The sequence below is a fragment of the Dendrobates tinctorius genome, unplaced genomic scaffold (assembly GCF_039654945.1).
Source record: "Dendrobates tinctorius isolate UK_male_01 unplaced genomic scaffold, ASM3965494v1 ptg000070l, whole genome shotgun sequence".
NCBI lineage: Eukaryota > Metazoa > Chordata > Amphibia > Anura > Dendrobatidae > Dendrobates > Dendrobates tinctorius.
The window spans coordinates 57,446,314-57,466,337 of record NW_027361738.1 but is presented as its reverse complement, the minus strand read 5'-3'; positions in this window follow the sequence as shown (position 1 = coordinate 57,466,337).

Sequence of the window (20,024 nt, the reverse complement as noted above, 5' to 3'; positions counted from 1 at the left end):
TAACAATTTTACACCATTTGCTTTCTTTAGCCTCTATGTTGCACTGTCTATTCCTTGCTAAAGAATGAGTTAACCAAGATTCTGTCAGTGACCCAAAAATGATGCTCTGATATGGATGGTTTAACTCTTTTTTCTTATGTTTTCTTATGAGCTCCTCTCATCAAAGTAGAATATGCATGGAAATAAAGAGCTTGTAAAAGCCAGATGCTGCAAAATTTTTGATGAAGCCCTATTGCAGAAATTATTTTTAGCCCCAAATGTGTGCATTTAAAGAGAACCTCTCATCAGTATTTTATAACCCTAACAATGGCATGTATTGTATGTAAAGGTGCCTTAATGCTGATTAAATCTTGACCTTTGCATTGCAGCTTTAAGCCTCATCTCGGCATGCTTAGCATGTCAATCTCCACAAGGAAAACCAATACTTCTTGGATATCGGTCAGATGCCTCTCACACAGCCAAACCAGATGTCACACTTTGCACTGATGAGGGGCAGTACCCCGATACACAGTGCCTGTAAATTGAGATTGATTCTGGTTTGGCTTTTTATCCTAAGTCATGTGACAAGGCTCTTTAAAGGGTATACATTGACTTTTAGGATTGCTACTTCAAATAGGTGGCACTAGAGTTCTAGTCCTCTTTCTCGCTAAAGAGACAATTTGCACCTTTTTTGTAGAAATCCATTTTGCAGTCTTAGAGAATTCCATAGATGAAAGCAGTGCTTTTTTGTGCCAGTACGCGATGGTACGGCGTACCGGAAATCTGGAGGTGCTCCAGCGGGGGAGGGGGAGCAGCGGCAGGAGCTGGTGGCTGGGAAGTCATACTCACCCCTCCCATGCCTCCTTGAACGTCCCCTGCATCTTCCTTGTCCCAGCGCTGACAGCTTCTTCCTGCCTTCAGTGGTCACATGGTACTGCTCATTAAGCTCATGAATATGGATGCTCATGGGCGTGGAAGCATATTCATGAGCTTAATGAGCTGTACCATGTGACTGCTGAAGGCAGGAAGAAGCTGTCAGCGCTGGACAACGGAGGATTCAGGAACGTTCAGTGACGGCACAGCAGGGTGAGTATGAAGGAGGAGGACGGGGGCTGCACAGAGGAGGTCGGGGGCTGCACAGAGGAGGTCGGGGGCTGCACAGAGGAGGTCGGGGGCTGCACAGAGAAGGTCAGGGGCTGCACAGAGGAGGACAAGGGGCTGCACAGAGGAGGACGGGGGCTGCACAGAGGAGGGTGGGGGCTGCACAGAGGAGGTCGGGGGCAAATATTGCGGACCGGCAAATATTTTTTTTACAAAAAAAGCCCTGGATGAAAGTGTATGCTAATGAGTTGCAAGGGCAGTGGGCGGGCCGTGAAGTTACAGTTCTCCTGCTTTTCTGCATTTTCCCCACATGCTGCCTGCCTCCTGTCTCTGACTGACAGAGTCCAAACACAGAAAATTACAGCTCTCCACACTCACATCAATAACAGCTTGGGTACAGGACAGCTCGAGCAGGCAATGAGCAAAAGAAAGTCAGAATGAGAATGTCAGCAGAAGAAAGTTGGAAGAATTATGTCCGCAGAAGATCGATACGTGTCCCCCAGGATGTGGACGGATTTGCATTAAACCCAGTGGAGCGCCTTGTGTTTTCGTCAGAATGCCTGTGAATCACAAGGCAAAATAAAAGGAAGTGTGGATTGTGTCTAAGTAGTTGACCCAGTCATATTTTTAGGAAAACCCGGCAAGGGCTTTTATTTTTAGAGGAATTTGCAGGTTTGGTAGTGGGGCGAATCTCTCTCTCCACTCCAGGTTTTGGAAGTGGCTCTACCGCCACAATTCCATTTAAATCTGTCAGATTGGCCTTGGGTGTCAGTTTGAAGTTTGAAAGCTGCAGAGCAGCAGGCTCTGTGCAACCCAGGCCTGTGTGGAGCTAACACAGAGCCGGGGACTACAATGCGGCTGATGCACCCAAGAGACACGGTGGTGCCATTGGGTTTTGAACACGGACTGTATTTGTGGAAACCCGGCTGCCATCCAGAGGATATCACTCCTGTATGTGAGTCTACGAATAAAGACACTGTTTTTGTTGAACTTTCTGTGGTCCCTGACTATCTGTCGCAATGAACCAACCCCGCTGCACTACAGTGGACAATCCCTTTAAGCAAGTTGGTAGCCAATCAGTGAGCTCAGAGACTCTGGCAAGTGTAGATGGAACACCCCACTCAGATCCGCTGTGTTCACTGATAGGCTGCTGTGCTATGGAAGTGACGTCAACACCGCAGCTCATGCCACAAACCAGTAGCAGTGGCAGAGACTCACTAGGGGACCTGCGAAAGTGAGTATACTACATTTTCTTTTATATCAAGCTGCAGCCAATGAAGAAACTTAATTTAAAGAGAGCAACCTCTTTAACATTAAATGATGAGAACACCTACATTCATACTCGATATTGAACACTTTTGGCAAGATAGCTATTCTTTTCCATCCCTAACATTTGGATGTAATAGAGCAAGACGGGCTCCATATGAGACCCTGAGACAAACCATGCTACCAAATAGAATTATTTTTTCCAATAGTAATCGCATTACCGTAAGCATTTTAGAGTTGACCAATATGGTCATACATTTTTCATTTATATATTGCCCTAAAGGTATTATTTTTTGCAGAACCTCACCCTAATTATATTTTGATAGAGATAAAATGGGCACTTCTTAGGTAGTAGTAGTAACCTAATCTGCCACTAAAATACATAGTGATCCTTCACTAAACAGCTTAGGTGCATTAGTCAGTAGCCTGAAGGTCTTAAAAGTTACTCTTGGAAGTGATAAATTGGCTAATACATGTCCACTAACTATCTCTGTGTCATGTATTACAAGAAACTTTGACAGCTTAAGTGTTTACGTTCTCCATCTCCAGAGTCATTGCTCATTACAGCTCATGGCAGCCAAGTGGGGGACCATACAGATGTTGCAGCAGGCAGTTCTTGAACATTGCACTTATTGAATCCTATGTTGTTATGGACATTTCAGAATTTTATTTTCTTAGTAAGATAGACCAAAAGATGCATGATTCCCCAGATAAGAAGTGACAGATATGTAAGGAAATATATTATTTGGGTGATCAGGGTGCGAGTCATTCACAAGTTACAGTAATACGTTTTGCAGGGCAGCTGAAGAACTCTGCTTTATCATGGCTTTGGATTTTTTTGTGAATTTAGTAGCCTATTTTCATGTTTGTGCGAATAACTAAATACAAACATTACATTAAAAATAATACAATTAAATATATTTCTCTGTTCTAGCAATCCCATATCCTAAAAACCCCTCTCTGCTCCGTGATGTGCTATTATGTCATCAATGTATGCAACATATTACTGTGCATAGATACATAAATCACAAGTTTAAAGGGAATCTGTCACCCCATTTTTGGCCTATAAGATGCAGCCACCGCCATCAGGGGCTTATCTACAGCATTCTGTAATGCTGTAGATAAGCCCCCGATGTAACCTGAAAGAGAAGAAAAATAAGTTAGATTATACACTCCCTGGCATCCGGTCCAGTCCGATGGGTGTCGCGGTCCGGTCTGGCGCCTCCCATCTTCTAGAGATGATGTCCTCCTTCTTACTTCTGCCGCGGCTCCTGCGCAGGTGTACTTTCTCTGCCATGTTGAGGACAGAGTAAAGTACTGCAGTGCGCAGGCGCCGGACCTCTCTGACCTCTCCCGACGCCCGCGCACTGCAGTACTTTACTCTGCCCTCAACGCGGCAGAAGTAAGTAGGACGTCATCTCTAGAAGATGGGAGGCGCCGGACTGGACCGCGACACCCACTCCACCCACTCCCCGGTGAGTATAATCTAACTTGTTTTTCTTCTCTTTCAGGTTACATCGGGGGCTTATCTACAGCATTACAGAATGCTGTTGATAAGCCCCTGATGGCGATGGCTGCAGCTTATAAGCCGAAAATGGGGTGACAGTTTCCCTTTAAGCTCAATAGGGCAATAAGGGGGATTAAAGAATTAAGTGAAAAGAAGGAAAAAAAAGAAAAGAATATACAGTGGGGAAAAAAAGTATTTAGTCAGTCAGCAATAGTGCAAGTTCCACCACTTAAAAAGATGAGAGGCGTCTGTAATTTACATCATAGGTAGACCTCAACTATGGGAGACAAACTGAGAAAAAAAAATCCAGAAAATCACATTGTCTGTTTTTTTTTCATTTTATTTGCATATTATGGTGGAAAATAAGTATTTGGTCAGAAACAAGCAATCAAGATTTCTGGCTCTCACAGACCTGTAACTTCTTCTTTAAGAGTCTCCTCTTTCCTCCACTCATTACCTGTAGTAATGGCACCTGTTTAAACTTGTTATCAGTATAAAAAGACACCTGTGCACACCCTCAAACAGTCAGACTCCAAACTCCACTATGGTGAAGACCAAAGAGCTGTCAAAGGACACTAGAAACAAAATTGTAGCCCTGCACCAGGCTGGGAAGACTGAATCTGCAATAGCCAACCAGCTTGGAGAGAAGAAATCAACTGTGGGAGCAATAATTAGAAAATGGAAGACATACAAGACCACTGATAATCTCCCTCGATCTGGTGCTCCACGCAAAATCCCACCCCGTGGGGTCAGAATGATCACAAGAACGGTGAGCAAAAATCCCAGAACCACGCGGGGGGACCTAGTGAATGAACTGCAGAGAGCTGGGACCAATGTAACAAGGCCTACCATAAGTAACACACTACGCCACCATGGACTCAGACCCTGCAGTGCCAGACGTGTCCCACTGCTTAAGCCTGTACATGTCCGGGCCCGTCTGAAGTTTGCTAGAGAGCATTTGGATGATCCAGAGGAGTATTGGGAGAATGTCCTATGGTCTGATGAAACCAAACTGGAACTGTTTGGTAGAAACACAACTTGTCGTGTTTGGAGGAAAAAGAATACTGAGTAGCATCCATCAAACACCATACCTACTGTAAAGCATGGTGGTGGAAACATCATGCTTTGGGGCTGTTTCTCTGCAAAGGGGCCAGGACGACTGATCCGGGTACATGAAAGAATGAATGGGGCCATGTATCGTGAGATTTTGAGTGCAAACCTCCTTCCATCAGCAAGGGCATTGAAGATGAAACGTGGCTGGGTCTTTCAACATGACAATGATCCAAAGCACACCGCCAGGGCAACGAAGGAGTGGCTTCGTAAGAAGCATTTCAAGGTCCTGGAGTGGCCTAGCCAGTCTCCAGATCTCAACCCTATAGAAAACCTTTGGAGGGAGTTGAAAGTCCGTGTTGCCAAGCGAAAAGCCAAAAACATCACTGCTCTAGAGGAGATCTGCATGGAGGAATGGGCCAACATACCAACAACAGTGTGTGGCAACCTTGTGAAGACTTACAGAAAACGTTTGACCTCTGTCATTGCCAACAAAGGATATATCACAAAGTATTGAGATGAAATTTTGTTTCTGACCAAATACTTATTTTCCACCATAATATGCAAATAAAATGAAAAAAAAAACAGACAATGTGATTTTCTGGATTTTTTTTTCTCAGTTTGTCTCCCATAGTTGAGGTCTACCTATGATGTAAATTACAGACGCATCTCATCTTTTTAAGTGGTGGAACTTGCACTATTGCTGACTGACTAAATACTTTTTTTCCCCACTGTAAACATTTCAATGACCTCCATGTTTTCTAGCCCCAAAAATAAATAAAAAAATTAAGCTTTTTCAGTATAAATGCATCCATAAAAGTCTAATCTATTGAAAATGTAACATTTCCTAATTTAGAAAGTAAATTCCATTGTGATGCTGAGTCACTTCTCACAGACAAGCTGTGAGTCCAGGAAGTCAAGGAGTCCGATTTCATAGGCCTGGAGGGTACATCATAAACAGAGGGGTGAAACCAAGGCATAGTCAGGTCACAGTGTCAGAATTCCAGGTAGTGGATCAATACAAAGGGGCTAGGGAAGCGGATAGTTAAAGGCAAATGTGAGGTCTGGCAACAAAGATCAGCATATAGGAACAAATACATACCACTTGAGCTAAGCTACAGCTGGCAATGTCCCCAATCATTGCGAGCCAGCAAAATAGCCCATTAATCACGCAGAAATCGCGACACCTGGAGGAAACCCCACAGGCCTGGTCAGATTGGACAGCTGAGCAGTCATTCACAATATTGACAGCTCAGTAGTACACATCTGTCTCTGATTGGGCTGCTGAGCTGTTACTCACAATGCTGACACCTCAGCATGCCCCTGATCTTATAGGGTGGATGGCTGTCACTCACAGCTTTGTTAGGACAGTATCAGTGGTGCAATCGTGATATCCATAAGGGAAAAAAAACCACAGATATTGCCTTTTTTTGGTCCTTTGGACCTCTTAAAAAAATAATAAAAAGCAATCAAAGCATTGTCAGTTCCCCAAAATGGTAGCAATAAAAACTACAGTTGATCAAGCAAAAAAACAAGCCTGATACAGTTTTATCAATGGAAAAATCAAAAAAGTCATGGGTCTTCAAAAATTGTGACAAAAAAATATTTTTTTTCACTTTTCTGAATTTTTTTAAGTCACTAATTAAAGACTCATATTGTCAGATCATCTTACAACACAATGTACACTGTGTAAACTAAACCTAAAAAAAAAACAGTCAAATTATTTTTTTGTACAATTTCACCTTGCTTATTTTTTTTTACAGCTTTCCAGTACATTATATGGTAAACTGAAAAAACTACAAGTCATTTTGTAAAAAAAAAAAAAGTTCTCCAATGGCTATGTTGGAAGAAATCAAAGTTAGGGCTCTTGAAAAAGAGAAGGAAAAATAGGAAGGAAAAATAGCAAAAAAATTAAAATTGACTATGTCCTTAAAGGGTTTATAATTGCTGTCTTATCAGACTTATGTATATTTGTAGTATTGAAAATTGGATTAAAAGAATTTTTGCATGCCATAATAATCATAGACAAAGATTTATTTAAACTAGTGTTTTATATATGTCTGAAAGTGAATAGAGTAGAGTAGAAATAAAATGCAGCTGATTTATTAAGTTATGTACAGCTCTTAATAAATTTGTAGCATCCTGAGATACTTTAAAGCCAGAAAACGATATCTACATTGTAGATTTGCTTTGCCTTTCCACCATATTTGGCTTTAAACTTAGCTTTTAATGGTAAGTATAAATCTATCACATATCCACAGAATACATGATGCGTTTGTGATTTTTTGGGGTCTGACCACTGGGATTCCTACTAATCTTGTGAATGACGTCCTAAAATGCCTTTCTGGTATTGCCGCTCATACAAGTCATTATCCCTTTCATTGTCTATACTTACCGTAGCTATCTCCACGCTCTATTCACTGTACTCAACTCTCTCCAGCAGTCCCATAGACAATGACGTGCATGAGCTGCCACCACTCATTTCAGCTATTAAGAGAATCTCCATAGTGTGATTCTGTAGGAAAGAAGCTAAAGACGCACTCCAATCAAAGTTTGTATCCTCTTAATATATTGTAATCATCAAATTATATAGCACTTTGCACTCACAATTTCTCATTTTGCCTTTCTACCCAGTTAATTCTTCTGCTTTTTTTTCTGCTTTAGGCTGAAACAGGAAGTCTCTTGTCCCTGCATTTATCATTCCCCTCTTCAACTCCTCACCCAGCTGCTCCCTTCTTCACTCTTTCAACCTGTCTGTTTCACCAGTTACTCAACTGCATGAGAACGGCAAACAGAAAAAGCACACAGTAGAGATATTTAACAAGATGTATATTAATAAAAATTGCAATTTATTCAACCAGATTATGAGAAAAAAATATTAAGCTAAAAGCAGATGCCTCAGATGTGAGGGATGCTGAAGGCTAGATACACCTTTAAACACATATTGCCAGTGTGACTATGTAGAATAGATATAAATGTAATATTATCAAATGAAATAAAAGTACACATGTCCCCTGAAGAAGTGTGGACGAAGTGTGGATGAGAAGCGCGTCGGGGTGGAGGGAGGTGGCATTGACACCACACAGCCTGTAAGTATGACCTGAAAAATCATTTGCCTGCCTGTATACCTCTTTGCAGCTATGCACTGTTTCTAGAATGTTGTTTGGCATCGCATTGTCCTTACACTGATGGGAATTCCACTATAGATTTACATAGCAGGTGGACTTTCCGCTAGTGACATTTTGGACCTTGACAGCCATTTTTCTACCTCAGCACAGGCACTTTCTCGGTTTTTAAACCCCTTCCAAGGAAGATTATTTGTAAGCAAAAGTACTTTTATTTCATTTGATATTTTATTTACGGTATATCTATTCTACATAGTCATGCTGGCAAAATGTGTTTAAAGGTGTCTCTAGCCTTCAGTGTCCCACACATCTGAGGCATCTGCTTTTATCTTAACATTTTTTCTCATTATCTTGTTGTATAGTAATAAAAATTGCAATTTATTCATCTTGTTAAATATCTTTATTGTGTGCTTTTTCTGTTCGCCGTTCTCAAGCAGTTGAGCAATTGGTGAAGCAGACAGGTTGATAGAGGGAAAGAGGGAGCAGCGGCCGGAATAAAGGCAACCACAAAAAAGGTCAGATTTTCCATTTAATTTCTCTCTCCTGTGATGTGGTCGCACATCAGAGGGAAGAGAAATGGGGTCCCCCATTCCCCCTCGGTACCTCCGGTATCCCTGCTGTCAGGAGCCCCGCACTACACTTGCTCACTGAGCCAGTGCAGGTGTCCTGAGTACAAAAACAGTGCTCAAAGATACCTGTGGAGCAGGGCAGCAGCAGTGACAATGTGTGCTTCAGAGTATCAGGACCTGAAGCACATGACTGCTGGGGGCGTGGCCTAAGCTCCAAAGATCTAGGAACTGCAGGGAAACTCCTAGAAAGGTAACTACAGGACAATGTTACCAAGGGGCATAGACAGAGACAGAAGCCAGATGAAGCCAGGGTCAAAGCACAAGATAGCAATACAGTACAAAAGGGTTAGACAGAATGCATAGTCAGGACGTAGCAATAGATTCGAAAAACCAGAACGGGCAATAGACGGTACAATAGGGGTAAACTGTAACGGATTAACAATAGCCAGGCCAGGAGGTCAGAACCGGAGAAGACAATAGCACCAAAGCGAGAGACGGAGTACAGAGTGAGGGAACAGGCCAGGTCATACATGGGAAGCAAACAAGCAACGCAGAATACACGCACACCAGGGGTCAGACACACCAGAACAACAGTATAGCTGACAGAGAACCCTGGTAAAGAGTGAGTATAAATACCCATCCCAGATCTAGAAAGAGGCCATGAACACGTAAACCTGTGAGTACAGGGCAAGAACCCTGTTCAAACCATGACACCTGCATCCCCCCGTGAAGTCCCTATGCTGCTGACGTCTTCTTCTGGGAAGAAAATGGCGGGAGCATGCACAGTGCTCACACCGAGATCTGTCGGCCAGCACCCGGCAACAATAGGAAATTTTTCCTATTGGTTCATTTTGATCACTGTGATAGACCCTATCACAGTGATCAAAATAAAAAATAGTAACTCAAACCCCCTTTATCACCCCCTTATGTAAAAATAATAAAATTAAATTATTTATTTCCATTTTTCCATTAGGGTTAGAGTTGGGCTAAAGTTAGGGTTGGCTTAAGTTAACGCTGGGCTAAAGTTAGGGTTTGGCTAAAGCTAGGGTTAGGGTTGCGCTATGGTTAGGGTTAGGCTAAAATTAGGGTTGGGCTAAGGTTAGGGTTGGGCAAAAGTTAGGGTCAGGCTAAATTTAGAGTTAGACTAAAGTTAAGGTTGGGCTAAAGTTAGGGTTGTGGTTATGATTGGGATTATGGTTAGGGTTGGGATTAGGGATAGGGGTGTGTGTTGTGGATGGATTTACTTTTGACTTGGGTAGATTTACCTCTGTGCATACTGTGGCCTGTCCTAATTAGACAGAGTCTTATTGAGCGCTCAAAGAAGGAAAGACGCCAGACTTGGTTGGCAGCAATACCTCCCAGCAAAACTCTGGAAGTTTATTGAATATACTTGGTTTTATCAGTTGTACAGAAAAGGAGTGCTTACTCATTAACATAAAGGCTGACCTTCTAGTGTAATTGGTCAGTTTGAATGCATAAACATATATGGGCGTCGACCTAAGGTGACTTAAGCATCAGATGATATACTGCTCTTTGTCTTACAATGTCAGCAATGTTCTGATATCGGCTGGCACATCTGGCCTAAACTTCCTCTTTCTATGTCTGGGACAAATATCACAAGACAATGCTATCATAAGATACCATCTGCTCCCCAGACTCTCTCATGGGGGGCAGTAGGTCATTTCCACCAACTAGTTACAAGGTTCAAACTGTGAATATGTATCTGTGTGCATATAAGAATATATAAGAGTACATGAGCATATAGCAGTATATGGAGTATATAGCCTATATCAGGCAAGTGAGATCTATATGAAATACATATACATATATATTTCCATAACATGTGTTAGGGTTAGGTTTGTGGTTAGGGTGACGGTTAGGGTTGGGTTAGGGTTAGGGTTGGGATTAGGGTTAGGGGTGTGTTGGGTTAGAGTTATGATTAGAGTTATGGTTAGGGTTGGGATTAGGGTTAGGGGTATGTTTGGGTTAGATTTGGAGTTAGAATTGTGGGGTTCCACTGTTTAGGTACATCTGGGGGTTCCAAATGTGACATGGCGCCACCATTGATACCAGCCAATTTTGTGTTCAAAAAGTCAAACGGTGCTCCCTCCCTTCTGAGCCCTGCCATGCGCTCAAACAGTGTTTTTCCCCCACATACAGGGTATTGGTGTACTCAAGAGAAATGTTACAACAAATTTTGTGGTCCACTTTCTCCTGATACCCTTGTGAAAATAAAAAAAATGGTTCCAAAGTAAATTTTTTGTGAAAAAAGTAAAATATTCATTTTTTCCTTCCACATTGCTTTAGCTTTCGTGAAGCACTTGAATGGTTAATAAACTTCTTGAATTTGGTTTTGTGCACCTTGAGAGGTGCAGTTTTTAGAATGGTGTCATTTTTGGGTATTTTCTGTTATATTGACCCCCCAAACTCACTTCAAATGTGAAGTGATCCCTAAAAAATGATTTTGTAAATTTTGTTGGAAAAATTAGAAATCGCTGGTCAAATTTTAACCCTTATAATGCCTTAACAAAAAAATTTTGGTTACAAAATTGTGCTGATGTAAAGTTGACATGAGGGAAATGTTATTTATTAACTATTTTGTGTGACGCAGCTCTCTGATTTAAGGGTACAAAAATTAAAAGTTTGAAATTGCAAATTTTTCTAAGTTTTTGCCACATTTCCATTTTTTCATAAATAAACGCAATTTATTGTGAAGATATTATACCAATAACATGAAGTACAATATGTCATGAAAAGATAGTCTCAGAATCAGTGGGATACGTTGAAGAGTTCTAGAGCTATAACCTCATAAAGTGACAGTGGTCAGAATTCTAAAAATTGGCTTGGTCATTAAGTATCAAATTGCCTCGGTCACTAAGGGGTTAAGAGAATAAAAACGTTGTTCGGAGTGCTTCTTTAAGATCACCTGAGCTGGTTGTGCATGCTACACGCACAACACTAGTGCGATCATGGAACTGATTTAAATCAGGTTGCTGCTTCGCCCGCTGACCTGGAAGGATTCCAAGTTCTGAATATAAATGATTAAGGGGAAAAATAAAAACTGTCGTTTCGGGGAGCGGCCGATATCCAGTAACACCAAAAACTGGAGGACAATTTTATTCTTTAAACGTCCTTTTTACTATCCTCCAGTCCTCAATGTTGCATAATATTGACAGTGTCCAAGTATAAACTTTTTTTTACTGGATATCGTCAGCAGTCAGAAAAGCGCATTTTTTTTCCCACCACCAAACACTCCATTTCAGAGCCTTATTCTCAGAAATGGTTGGGATCACAGTAGTCGGACCCCATGGATCACAAAGTTATCACTTGTCCTGTTGATAGATGATAATAACTTTTAATCTTTTATGGCTGACATATCCTTTTACTGCATTGGTTGGACAATTGCTAACTTTGTAACTACTATTTAATCAATGCAACTTTTCAAGTCATGTCAAGAGGAGTTAAAAGTCACAAATTATAGCACAAATAAGATATGTGCTGGTACTAACATGACATTGCACTGTAGACCAAAGGTAGAGGTGGAAGTGTTAATAGAAAGTGCTCACAGGGCACAATCCACCCTTTGGTAATGTTCACACTGTCTGTTTCTCTTGCATTTTTTGACCGGCTCAGGTCATTTTCATATTAATTTCGATGAAAAAATAACTTGCTGTTCAGACTTTTGAACACCTTTTAAATACTTCAGGCTTACAAAGATGCAAAATAACTGATCTGACCATACTTCAGTCATTTTCCGTTAGAAAAACACTCAATACTTCACAGTAGACGTCAATGGAATTCTAAAAAGATGTCTGGAAGATGTCCGGCCATCATTTTAGTATTTTGGCCTAAAAGTCCTTCATGCTTTAATTAATTGCTTAAAAAATTGCAAACAAATCATAAAAACCCCACTAATAAAACAACCCAGAAATGCTGAAAAAACATTAACCAAAACACTGTCTGAAAAAACATCAACATAGCGTTTCCGGGAACGACCAAAGTATGGTAACAAATAAGGATTACAAAACTTCTAGAAAACACATGAAATACGGAGCCTATTCCTGAAACGTCTTCTGCTTGAAAAACAGACGTTTTGGAACGCTGGAAAAAGACTCAATGTGAACACGCCCTAAGACTGTTCTGGCTACAGCCATATTAAAAAATGCAAGATATTTCCATGCAAACAAGTCATTTAGAAATGTATGAATGGGATATTTTCCTCATTACAAGAGCAGCTGGTGAGAAAAGAGGTAAAATGGCACTTTCCTGAAAAACAACATATGTTGTATACACCCAAATGTTGATGGCCTGTAAACCATAATCATAATGAAGAGGAGATTGCTTTCCCACAAAATGGTATTCTTATCACAGAGCGCTATGTGTGGTACATTAGGATAGCATAATGGGGTTTTAATCATTGGCAGGAGCAAATAGCTTTTTGTTCCCTTTGTTTTCTAAGCCAAAGTACATTAGAAGCTGAAAATCATAATTACACTTTGCCTTGGTTTGGTTTACAGCATTTCTATGTTCAGCTGTGCTTTAATGTGCGGAGTCGGTGGTTGTCCTCTACTCTAAAAGTGCTGACATTTTAATGGATCTCTGCAACAAACCTCTAGTCAGGATCAGCGGAGAAGTGTACAAAAATTCCTTTTCTCCGCTGTCATCGATCGGCAAAGATTGTAGACAATGAGGATTTCATGACTTTATTTTACTTCTATATTACAAAATGTCTGTGACTTTGATAAATAGAAATTGGTACCTTGGTGTAGAAGATTGTCAAATATTTTTAAATTATGTTGCTTTTACAGATTAGTTGATAGCTAAGCCTATTAGAATTGCTCCCGCATTCACACTTTTTAAATTTTTTTTTGATCTGAACTAATATTCTGAACCCTAATCATCCATATAGTAAGGCTCTGAACAACTTCTGAGCTTAGAGCATTAAAACAGTCCCCATCAAAGGGGGCTCCTCATCTATATGTCTCTTATTTCATACAGAGAGAGAGATTTCTTTCATTAGATTCTGTTAATTTCATCACTGGATCAAAGGGAGAATATCTTTATAGACTCAGCATTGGTGTAGACACAAGGCAGTCCTTCAAGAGAATCTGACAGTAGGATCAACCCTACTAAGCTGTCTATATGGGCAAGAAGGTCACAGGAAGTTGAAAAAAAATCTGTCCTTGTCATCTGTGATCCAATGTCTTAATCCTAATAAATCCACATTTTCTTAATATGTACACTGACAAGCAAAAGGGTAACAATGTTTTGAACTTTTAACTTTCAAACTCCATATCTCACCATCCACTACTGCTTCAAATGTGAGACCACCATAATTTTATAGACAATCATCTCTGCTGTCTAATACTTAAATTTGGCATGTGATTAGTTATGCAGATTCTTGTCATGTCACTGCCTTGCTACTGTTTTACTTCTGGTGGTGGAAAAATCTTTTTCTTCCTGTATACTGCAAAATACAACCTGTTATCACATTCCCTAATAGCTTAGGGTGTTATTATGTTAATTCCCAAGTGAAAGGTCACTTGTTCAAATCGAGGAGCAATAGTGAAGAAGATTTCCCAGGAAAAGAGAAACAGCTCATCGATAGCGGTCTCTCGGCCATGAAAAATGCCAAGCTGCATAATGTAAGTGCCATGACAGTTGGAATTATCCGAAATGAAGTCCATCCATCCATTCACAAGCCAAGAGGTGGATGTTCAGTCAAAATATTGTAGTCAACGAGTTGGCTCATAACTAGGTCTATCAGCTCTGGTGCAACAACCACGACAGTGAAGGGGGCTTGTATGCTTTGTAATGCGATGCATGTTACACAAGTCTGGAATGGTGGCTTGAAAAAAGCTGAAGAAGCCGTGACTTCAGTATTGTCATAAGAAGCTTTGACTCGAGTTTCCAAAAAAGTACGTAAAGTGGACAGTAAAATATTGGAAATGGGTGATTTGGAGCAATGAGATGAAATTCCATAGACTAGGCTTTGATGGATGCAAATGAGTCTGGAAGAATCAAGGGAAAAAGGGGATAAAGGATAGAGAAATTGAAGGGACTGTCAAGTTCTGTGGAAGAAGCCTGATGATATGGGGTTGTTACACAGCCAAAGGAATTGGATACTTGACCAGGATCGATGGTGGTCTCAATGCTGAGCTATATGTGAATATCCTACAAGATGAGTTACTTCGTACTCTTGAGTTCTATGGGTATGAGAAGGATGACATAGTATTCCAGCAGGACAATGACCCAAAGTATATGTTGAGACTGGCAAAAAAAAATGGTTTATTGGTTTAATGACAGTGAAGTAGAGATGCCGCCAGAGTCCCCAGACCTCAACCCAATTGAACACTTGTGGGTAGAGTTGAAGAAAAATCTGTATACATACCCAAGGGAGTTGACCAGTATGCACCAACATTGGGAATTTGTAGAAGAGACTTGGGATCAGATTTTGGTGGAGACATGTTTAATCTGTTTGCGAGCATGCCCAAAAGGATTCAGTTAATGTTGAAAGCCAAATGTGGATTTGCAAAATACTGTCAAAATAATAAAAACTAAAATTTAGAATTTAGGAGCAAAACAGTAATAATACAGTGAAATTACAAGAATCTGCATACCTAGTCTTATGCTAAATAGTTGCAAGTCAAATTTATGTATGAGATAGTCAAGATGATTGTCTGTAAATTGATCATAGTCTCACATTCAAAACAGTTGTGGATGGTGAGATATGGAGCCTGAAATTCAAAAGTTCTCCTTTTGCTTGTCAATGTAAATGAACTGTTAAGATCTATGGGTAGGTCATAGATCTCCCTATTAATCTGCCTCCAGAGCTCATTTTAAATGAAAGAGGGCATTACCAGTTTGAGAAATGTAAATCAGGAGAGAAGACCATCAGTCATTACTAGAGTTGAGCGAAACGGGTCGAAAAAATTCAAAAGTCGCCGACTTTTGGCAAAGTCGGGTTTCATGAAACGAAACCCGACCCTAGGATGAGGTCGGCCACGAGGTCGGCGACTTACGCGCCAAAGTCGCGTTTCAAAAGTTTGTTTTGCGCTCTTTTTCAGCCAATCAGGATCCACGGACACTGTGGGCAACGTGATGACATAGGCACGGGTCACCACCATCTTTCAGAAGGGCATGCAAGTGATTGGCTTGCTTTGGTGGGCGTCACAGGGGGTATAAAAGGGCGTGCACGCCGACCGCCATCTTACTTCTGCCGATCTTAGCATAGGGAGAGGTTGCTGCTGATTCTGTAGGGAGAGCGTTAGGCAGGGAAGAAGACAGAAAAACTGCTTCTGCTGCTAGCGATTTGGCCTGCACAACACACCAGTCACTGTGTGTGCAGTGCAAGGGGAGGCTATATAGTGGTGTATCAGTGGTGTTGGTTGTTGGGCTGCCTTCTAAGGCTTCCTGACAGGCTGGCATTGCTGTTTACCCACTGCTCCGCAAACTGCTTTTTTAAAAGCAATCCAATCTCCCTTATCCTCTAGTCACTTTGGTCACAGCTGCGCCATCGAGCCTGTCACATAGCGCTCAGATATTCATTGGGCCTCAAACTGCTTTTTTAAAAGCAAGCCCAATTTTTTTTTTTTGTCCTGCTGAGAAGAAAAAAAAACTGCTTCTGCTGCTGATAGCAATTTGGCCTGCACAACACACCAGTCACTGTGTGTGCAGTGCAAGGGGAGGCTATATTGTGGTGTATCAGTAGTGTTGGTTGTTGGGCTGCCTTTTAAGGCTTCCTGACAGGCTGGCATTGCTGTTTACCCACTGCTCTGCAAACTGCTTTTTTAAAAGCAATCCAATCTCCCTTATCCTCTAGTCACTTTGGTCACAGCTGTGCCATCGAGCCTGTCACATAGCGCTCAGATATTCATTGGGCCTCACACAATCCAAAAGTGTCCAGTGTCCAAAAGTGTGTGCAGAGATTCAAAATCTCACTTATCCTCTAGTCACTTAGGTCACAGCTGTGCCATCGAGCCTGTCTCATAGTGCTCAGATATTCATTGGGCCTCACACAATCCAAAAGTGTCCAGTGTCCAAAAGTGTGTGCAGAGATTCAAAATCTCCCTTATCCTCTAGTCACTTAGGTCACAGCTGTGCCATCGAGCCTGTCACATAGCGCTCAGATATTCATTGGGCCTCACACAATCCAAAAGTGTCCAGTGTCCAAAAGTGTGTGCAGAGATTCAAAATCTCACTTATCCTCTAGTCACTTAGGTCACAGCTGTGCCATCGAGCCTGTCACATAGCGCTCAGATATCAGTGGGCCTCACACAATCCAAAAGTGTCCAGTGTCCAAAAGTGTGTGCAGAGATTCAAAATCTCACTTATCCTCTAGTCACTTAGGTCACAGCTGTGCCATCGAGCCTGTCACATAGCGCTCAGATATCAGTGGGCCTCACACAATCCAAAAGTGTCCAGTGTCCAAAAGTGTGTGCAGAGATTCAAAATCTCACTTATCCTCTAGTCACTTAGGTCACAGCTGTGCCATCGAGCCTGTCACATAGCGCTCAGATATCAGTGGGCCTCACACAATCCAAAAGTGTCCAGTGTCCAAAAGTGTGTGCAGAGATTCAAAATCTCACTTATCCTCTAGTCACTTAGGTCACAGCTGTGCCATCGAGCCTGTCTCATAGTGCTCAGATATTCATTGGGCCTCACACAATCCAAAAGTGTCCAGTGTCCAAAAGTGTGTGCAGAGATTCAAAATCTCCCTTATCCTCTAGTCACTTAGGTCACAGCTGTGCCATCGAGCCTGTCACATAGCGCTCAGATATTCATTGGGCCTCACACAATCCAAAAGTGTCCAGTGTCCAAAAGTGTGTGCAGAAATTCAAAATCTCCCCTGTCCTATAGACACCTTGTACCTTGTTTTACATACTATATAGTTTGTTGGATTTTGTCTACATTTCTACCAAAAATGAGGAAGGCTGGTGGAAGAGGCCGTGGAATTGGGCGGGGGTTGGCAGCTGGTAATGATGGTGTTGGTGGTGGATCTGATGGTAGTGGCAAGAGCAAAATAGGACCGAATGCAGGAGGTGTTGAGCCTGCGTCATCGTCTGGCTACATAAGGCCTCGAACGCTTAGTTTTCTAGGAGTTGGCAAACCGCTTTTAAAGCCAGAGCATCAGGAAAAAGTTTTGTGTTACATTGCTGACTCAGCCTCCAGCTCTATCGCCTCCTCTTCTTCAGTTGTAAAAAGTAAAAGCACTGAGTCGTCATTGGAGGCTCATGTTCATGAACCACACCTTTCCTTGTGTCCTTCACCCCAACCAAGATTGAAGGATGACGCAGGCCATACTACTGATTACTCCATGGAGCTGTTTTCACATACCATGCCTGGATTATCAAGTGAAATGGTGAATTACCCAGGCCAAGATGAATCTGACATGGAGTGCACTGATGCACAGCCGCTGATGGATGATTCTGCTGGTACATTCACTCAGAGCACTACATTGTCCTCGCAGTGTACAGAGCCAGATTCTGACCCTGATGAGACTCAGGTGCCCCTTCCCGCACACTATACCACCATACACGGTGACACAGAGGAAGGTGCACATGACATAGAAGAGGAGGTGATGGATGACCCAGTTGTTGACCCAGATTGGCATCCATTGGGGGAAGAGGGTGCTGCTTCCAATAGCTCAGATGAGGAGCATCCACAGCAGACATCGACATCGCAACAGCTGTTATCTGGCAGGCCCGGAGCACTCCAAAGACAGGTTCCAACCATCAAAAGAGTTGCTGGACAGCTTGTCCAGAGGGTCAAAAGATCACAGCGTGCTAGGCCGCAAAATGTCTGCCAAAGTAGGAAGAGTGCAGAGTGGCACTTTTTTGAACAAAATCCTCATGATCAGGCCAAGGTTATCTGTAAGAAGTGCGCAAAGACCTTTAGCCGAGGGAAAAATCTGAAAAATTTGAATACCAGTTGCATGCTTAGACATTTAACCAGCATGCACTTGCAAGCGTGGACACAACACCAAACCTCAAGTGCCACATGTGCAACTGATCACAACGAAGGTAGTCAGCAATGCTACATTGTTTCCCCCACTGTAAGCCCACCAGTTAGCACAGCAGCAAATGTTGAGGTGTCGTTGCAAGGCCACAGCAGTCAGGGAATCCCACTGTTATATCAACGAAAGACTGATTCTAGGCCATCAGAAAGAACACCAACTCCATCACCATCATCAACCCTCTCTCAGTCCGCCCTGTCCACCGCTACTTCCACCATATGCAGCTCTCAAGTCCAGCTCACCCTCCCAGACACTATGAGTAGGTCAAGAAAGTACTCAGTCTCTCATCCGCGTACACTGGGTTTGAACGCCCACATTGCCAAACTAATCTCGTTTGAGATGATGCCCTTTCGGTTGGTGGAAAGCACAGCTTTCCGCGAACTCATGGCCTATGCAGTACCACGCTATGACCTACCCAGTCGCCACTTCTTCTCTCGCAAAGCCATCCCAGCCCTCCACCATCATGTGAAAGACCGCATTGTCCATGCACTCAAGCAGTCAGTGAGCGGAAAGGTGCACCTCACTACTGATGCATGGTCCAGTCGGCATGGCCAGGGCCGTTATGTGTCCATCACTGCGCACTGGGTTAATGTGGTGGATGCAGGGTCCACAGGGGACAGCGGTGGTGGGACAGTGCTGCCTAGCCCACGGTATAGGAAACAGTTGGCTGTAGGCGTTCCACCCTCCTCCTCCTCCTCCTCCTCCAGAAGCGAAAGCTCGTCCACAGAGCGCAGTCGTACGAGCACTCCATCTGCAGCTGCCACTGTTGCACACGATGTGTCCCCCTATCGAGCAGCTAGTGGAAAGCGTCAGCAGGCTGTGTTGCAGATGATGTGTTTGGGCGACAGACATACCGCCGAGGTGCTGGCCGAGTACTTGAAGCGACAAACTGAGTCATGGCTGGGCAGTGTACATCTTGAGGCAGGCAAGGTAGTTAGTGATAACGGCCGTAATTTTGTGGCATATCGATGTTCTCCCACACAGGTCATTCCCCTTTGACTATTGGGTCGCTAAACTGGACACCTGGCCTGAATTGGCCCAATATGCCTTACAGGAGCTCGCTTGCCCAGCTGCAAGTGTGCTATCGGAAAGAGTCTTCAGTGCAGCTGGATCAATCCTGACAGAAAAAAGGACCCGTCTGTCAACCCAAAATGTGGATGATCTAACCTTCATTAAAATGAACCATGCATGGGTTTCCAAGGATTTTGTCCCACCTCCCCCTGATGACACATAGGGTGACAGAAAAATGGCTTGCTTTGGTCCACCTCTTCCTGGGACTTGACCTATTTCGCCTTTTGCATCAGCTGAATGTCCAACATCAACATATGCCACTTTCTAAAACTCCCTAACTGTGCTGCCTCCCCCCCCATGGCCGGGGTCACCACCTAGCGCACGACACCGTGCGAGTGCCG